Source organism: Camellia sinensis, chromosome 11 (assembly GCF_055761805.1).
Source record: "Camellia sinensis isolate YWXY chromosome 11, ASM5576180v1, whole genome shotgun sequence".
In the NCBI taxonomy this organism is placed as follows: Eukaryota; Viridiplantae; Streptophyta; class Magnoliopsida; order Ericales; family Theaceae; genus Camellia; species Camellia sinensis.
Genome location: NC_138971.1, coordinates 93,849,503 through 93,856,127, shown reverse-complemented (window position 1 = coordinate 93,856,127; position 6,625 = coordinate 93,849,503). Strand labels below are relative to the sequence as shown.

Below are 6,625 nucleotides of genomic sequence, written 5' to 3'. Positions count from 1 at the left end.
AGTTATACCAGGCTCGCGAGCCCACCACCTTCGAATTGATGGGGATGATAGGCGATCTCCAGAGGTCCGTGGCCGATCTGGCCTATGGAATGTCGACTTCACCGCCAGTGGCGCCGTATGCCGGGAATTTCGTACCACAGGAGCCCCCGCTACTGGGGCGGATTGTGATAGAGCTCAGCCAGCCAGAGGTGGCTTCCGGCTATAGCCACGACATGCCAGCACCAACCCAGACCCTTGATCAGGCTGAGGCCAGGGGAAAGGACAAGGCGAAGGTAGACGCCGACCCTATTGAACAATTGCTGTGGGCAGTCGAGGCTCTGAAAGTCAGAGGAATGAGCAAGCAACAAACATCTGCAATAGTGACCAAAGCTGTAGATGACGCTTTCCCCGCTCCAATCAAAGGCAGTTCAAGCCAGGCAGAAAACCGGGATGGGCCCCGTCATGCCCAGACAATTCCTGTAGTTCCCAACCCTGCATCGGGAAAGGTTCAAAAAGCCAAGGCAGCGCCAGCTGATCCTTTCGCCAGCGCATCTGGCAAGAATCCTCAAACTGCAAAGTACCTGCCCCGAGGGCGCAGGGTCTTTCACGACCTCCACATGCCTTTGTCTAGGGCATTGTTAATATTGGCGAAGAATGGGCATCTTAAGCCTTTGGAGCCTCGGCCAGTCCCGAAGAATCTTCCCACCACTCATGATGCTACTTTATACTGCGCGTACCATCAACAGTCCGGTCACAGTACCGATGGATGTTCCCGCCTTCGTCATGAAGTGCAGGATTTGATTGATAACAAGGTTATCCTACCACCCACCTCAGGCAAGCCCGTCACCACTCAGTTGTTGGATTTCGAGGGCTCAGATACTGCGAGTATGTAAAGTGAACCTCCTGCGGGCAACATTTGGTGTATTTTGGATGAAGCGTCTGGCACGCATTTTTGAGCATCGGTGAAACCGAATTTTGTAAATCCTGGCTTGGATATCGAGTCAGTCTTTTTTGCTTAAGGGTCTGTCTTGTTGTGTCGAGTCAGTCCCCTTTGTATATAATACCAGGTGATTCTGGGGTTGTTGTCCCGAACACCATTTTGTCTTATAATTATCTGTTTTTGTTTTGAATCTGTTTCTGCCGAGGGGCCAGTTGCACCAACAAAGCCGATTGAAACAGTTGTTGCTATCTCAAACTTCATGCTTGCTTTCAGTATAAGTGCCAGAGAATTTGATTGGGCTGACAGTACATCTCGCCTGCTCTCCTGCGCGCCAAACTCATTGCATTAACCTAAGTTTTCCAAAAACAGACTTTTTGAACATTGCGGTGATGAAAACGAAGAGGAAGGAATTCCTCGGGTTTTGCAAAATTTTGATCATTTTGAGAAAGAGAGGCGTGCTAAGCCTTTTAATGAATAAAATCATGCTTGTCGACGTGAGTACTGAGAAGGACCCTGGCCTGATCCAGATTGGTTCCACACTATCTTCGGCGCGAGCGATTCGTCGCTTTCTTAAAAACTTTCAAAAACAAATGTTTTACACGGCCCTGTGAAGACCTGTGTGGAATCGCTCTTGAGATTGTGCAGCCTACGATCGCTCTCAGCCTCAAGATTCAACCTATTTGTTTTCCGAGTTTGAACCCGTCCAGAACGTTCAGAAAGTTCAACGGACAAACGCCATGAAAGGCCCGTGTGGCCAGTTTTGAAGTAGCCCTCGAGCAAGAGGCACCAAAAGCCGAATCAGAAGGAGTAGATCTCGCCGGAAGAAGCTCGTGGAGCAACCTTGATGGATTCTTCTGCAAATCAGTGCAACAGCCGTTCTCCTAGACACAGAGAGGCTTCAATTCCAAAAAAACCATTTGGCATGGACTTGCTACACTTTTACCCTTTGAGAGGCTCGTTGGGTCGAAAACCCGGAAGGGCGACCCAGGCAAAAGTTAGAGCAAGAGAAAAATACAAAAAAAGAAGCAAAAAAATACAAAAAAGAAGAAAAGAAAAAAAAAAGAAAAAAAAATGCAAAAAAGAAAAGAAAAGGAAAATGAAAAAAAGAAAGAGAAAAAAAAAAGAAAAAGAAAAAAGAGAGGAAATAGAAAATGAAAAGAAGCTCGCAAGGTCGAAAACCCGCATTGGGCGCCTTGGCAAAAATGAGAGCCAAACAAAGTGAAGGTTAAAATACCCGAGTGTACCTTAACCGGAACTACGTAAGGCTTGATTCCCATGTTTGGGATACGTAGGCAACTTCATCATGAAGTCCAGCCCCCAACGCTTTCATAGCGTCTCAGTCCATGCAATGGTTTCGATTTCATCCCCAAAGTACAGTGGCCAACACCCTTCAAGGTGATTGTGTCCATATATATGTTGTGACCGTCTTCGTCATCGCTGTGTCCAAAAGCTCGACCACCACCAATGAAGACTGTCTGCGGATTGCTGCGGCACCATCCCAAACAAGGGGCAACTTTCCGTTGCCACCAGCCGTCGTGAGACGCCATTCAAACTAGGGGCAACTTTCCGTTGCCTCCCACCCCCTTTAAACCAGGGGCAATTTTCCATTGCCTCCGATCCGAGGTTGCGCATCTCGAAGGGTAAGTTCTATGCTTGTTGAGCATCAGCCGTTTGCAAAACTAGTTTTTGAAAATTTTTACTGAGGTTGACTATTTTCTCGAAAACTATTCCATTTTCCAAAATCGGACCATTGTCTTGGACCCAAAAGGAAAATTTTCAGTGCTTACAGCCTGACTTGCACGCTTTTCAAATCAAAAATCGAACAAGTATGTTAATCCGACTCTCATTTTGATCAAAACTGTTTTAGTAAAAAGCAAAAACAAAGAATGGTTAAAATGATGAACTAGGGGCACAGTTGAGCCAGGCGTTCTGTCTTTCCCCCGTCATCGACGTACTTGCCAGAAGAGCGCTCTACCCGCCGAAAGAAATAGCCGTGAGCCAACGGTATTGAGCATGAACCCATACCTTGCTATTTATCCATCAATCACCCCGGGGAGGGATGAAAAATGAGAGAATGAAGAATAGAGAGGTGTAAGTTGAGAGAAAAGTGAGGAAAAGGGTTTTGAGAAAAAAATCCGAGCTCGAGAGCCAAGTGATGTGAGAATCACAAATCAGACAGGGCGGGAAACACTGCCTAGAGAAACTGGCTCCTCGTGGTCCGAGGTCCCCCATCTTCGCTAACACGTCTGTATGTCGTGTCTTTGGTTTTGTTTATCTCCACCTTTGTTTTAGGTCTTTTTCGAGCGTGTCTCGTTGTGCTAGGTCGTGTACCTTTATATTTGAGTCCTTTCCGCTGCGTTCAGTTGTAGGCTCGATATCCCGGTTTGAAAAACCCTCATTCGATTCCAAAAATCATTTATGCTCAGAATGCTGTGCCATTCTCTACATTTGAACGTGTTTCGACTCCAACCAGTTCCATATTTGAGCTCTGTCTTGTCAGATTGGGCTGTTTGTTTGAGAATCGCCGTGTGCAGAATGAAACGAATGTTGTGTTAAGGGCTGTATACAGATTAATCCCCAGTAGAGTAAGGACTGTGTGTTCAAGAATCAGGCAGTGGGTTGCTTGGGTTATTTCGCCGTCGGCTGTTTAGTTATCTGATTATTACAGTGCGAGTGTTCAATTTTCAGACAATCAATCAATTTCATTTACATTGAGGTGTAACATGATGAGATGCGATACAATGCATGAAATGTGTAAATGTAAACACTTTTTCAGATAAAAAGTCCATTTCATTTCATTATCTTTTCAAATGTACAAGTTTTGGAAAAAAAAATCTGCCTGCCGCAGTACAAGGTAATCTATCTACCAACAAAAAGAAAAGTACAAGAAAGAAAAGATAGCAAAAATCTGCATCTATATCCAGTGACTCCGGGGGGGGGCGTCAGTCCGTCCTAGTCCTCTTCCTAGACGAGGGTCCAAGAGCATCATCAGCGTCGTCAGAGCCCGAGCTAGAACCGCCTCCGGTCTCCTCCTCCGATGACTCGGACTCCGCCTCTGACTCCTCGTCGTCGTCATCATCCGGGACTGGAGCTCGCGAGCTACTCCCGATGTGAGTACGCCCTCCCCTGGTACGGGGAAATATCCGGCCCTCCTCATCTCTCCCCCGGGCAGAGAAAGAAGGTCTAGCTGGAGCACCTCCCGCCATGGGAATCTGGAAAGGAGGCTGAAAAGTACACGAAAAGGAAATGCATCAGTATACTGTAGGCAGTTTATCAGTGCGTGGATGCCGTGAGCAGTTTATCAGTGCATAATGCAGTGTGTGAGTACAGTGTATGAATGCCGTGAGCAGTTTAACAGTACAGAATGCAGTGTATGAGTACAGTGTAAGAGCGCCGTGAGCAGTTTATCAGTACAGAGTACGGTGCAGAATGTAGTGTATACAGTGTGTCAGATACTGTGAGATCAGTGTATCGGGTGTTGTGCCATGCATCAGATTATGCAAGTCAGTATATGAATGGTTTCAGGCCAGTGTCAGAAGGACATACCGGTATGCTGTAGACGGCTAAGAGGTCAAAAGTCCGCTGGAGCATCCCCATCATCGAGGCATTCATCGCCAACGACTGACGGGTGTACCCCGAAGAAGCCTGCAAAAGTATCAGACGCATCAATATTCTGTGGAATATCAAGTAAACTGAGATGAATGACTACACAAAAATGCAGTGATACATACCGGTGGTAAGTCGGGGACGTCAATGAACTCGTGACCAGCCGGTGGAGGGGGGAAGGGGATCTGATAGGTCGACCCACCCTGCCCCTGGAAAGTCAGTACAGCAGGCAGGGCAGGCCAGCCAACTCCTCATCCTCCCTGCACTCCACCCCTACCACGGACCCGGGCCCTCCTCGAAGATCCAACCCCTGCTCTCGCTCTGGCCCCAGCCGCCGATGCTACAGGCCTGGCCCCCTCTGCTCGACGACCACTCAGGGGGCGCATCAGGTACGTCCGCACGTACTCCTGATAGTCGCCGGTGCCTCGGAAGCCGGCCTCCTCCCAGCCGATGGAGTAATCATCTAGCTGCTCAGTGGTGAGCCCCTCGGTCTCCCTCATGTCTGCAGGAGGGGGAACCGGGACTATCTGCTCAGGTAACCCGCGGGTCTGGCGTAGAAAACGCTCCCCCAGGTACCAAGCCCGACAGACCGGGCCCTCAAGCAGAATCCGGAAACGCGAGGTCTCCTCAGCACCAGGGAACCGACCCCGCATCGCCGACGGCAAGGAAGCCCATGGCCGCCAAGTGATCTGAAAGTGACAGACAGTTTGTTATCTACTATTATTGAAATATACAGTGGGAAAGCGAAGCTAAATAAACTGAAAATAAAACATACCTCGGCCGGGGTGATGGTGTCAAAATATCGACGGAAGAAGCCGAATGTCTCTCGTGGTCGCCGGGTGCATCTCCCGTCGAAGCGACTCGAGAACGGGACAGCCGGAGGAGGCTCCGCGACTGGTACGGGTGCAAGCCTAGGGAAGTAGGCGTAAACCCACAGCTGCAAAACAGATGTCAGTATGACCATCAGATAAAGTAGGATACACAGAATGAAGCAGAAATGGCAGAGCCGTGTGTTGTGCAGTGTATTGTGTGCAGTGTACAGTGTGAGCAGTGTACAGTCAGTGTAAAGCAGAATGTATGTGTGTGCCGTGTGTACAGTATACAGCAAGTATAAAGCAGATTACAGTGGGTGCAGTGTACAGAGTACAGAGAATATTGGACAGAAATGAAAAGCGGAGAAGAAGTATACCTCCCAAGCCCGCCAGTAGCCTCCGAGGAGCTGGCCGCTGCCGCGAGAAGCCGAGCTCATGTACCCATAGAGAGTGGCCAGAGCAGCGCCACCCCAGTCATAGTGCAGAATATCTCGGACGTCCACCAGTGCGCTGAGAAGACAGAGAGGCACGGTGTTCGCCCGGTCGGCGAAGATAGTAGTCCCGAACAGGAACATGAGGAAGCCGCGAGCATACCTCTCCTCGTCCTCCGGGGTCATCTGCGCCTCCTCCTCCAATGCGGGCTGGACCCGAAACTGTACCTCGAACCAGGAATACCGCACAAAACCTGGACGAGCTAGTGGCGGCGCCTCCCCCAGCAGATAAACCTGAGTGGCGGTCCACTCATCCATGTCGGTGTCGAAGGGGATCGGATCACCCCCTACCCCGATGCCTATGAGCATCGAGAAGTCATAAGGGGTCATCGTCATGTCCCCTACAGCAGAAAAGTGGAAAGAATCGGTGGTGTCCCACCACCTCTCCGCCAAAGCAGCAAGAAGAGGTCTGTATGTGGACAACCTAGAGAGCCCTCGGCAGAAGGTCCCGAAGCCCGCTCGGTCCACGATGCGTCGGACCGCATCAGGGAGCTCATCATACCACTCCCGTGCACCAGTATTCCCATACCCGCGGATGGTATGGGAACCCTCCTGCAAACAGAAAATAACGGTGGCAAGACAACATTCAAAATGCAGTTTTGAAAGGACAGATATAGCATGTGTGCAAGTTTGACAGATTCAGACAAATACTGGGTGCCAATGTGTATGCAGTGAAATACAGTGTGTGCCGTGTGTTTGGGTGATTCAGGGCTAGTGCAGTGTGTGTGCATGTGTCAGTCTCAAACAGATATCAGTTGTATGTATGTTTACAGTCAACTACAGTCTACGGCATATCA

General features: G+C 49.3%; 1 long non-coding RNA gene across 1 annotated transcript; it reads right to left on the bottom strand.

The window, feature by feature from the left end:
* Positions 1-4,912: 4,912 nt before the first annotated feature.
* On the bottom strand, positions 4,913-6,037 carry LOC145803178 (uncharacterized). The gene is made up of 3 exons (XR_014345298.1): positions 5,715-6,037; positions 5,301-5,462; positions 4,913-5,214 (listed from the first exon to the last, which is right to left on the bottom strand). It is a non-coding gene; the product is annotated as an uncharacterized LOC145803178 (long non-coding RNA).
* Between the last annotated feature and the right edge of the window lie 588 nt (positions 6,038-6,625).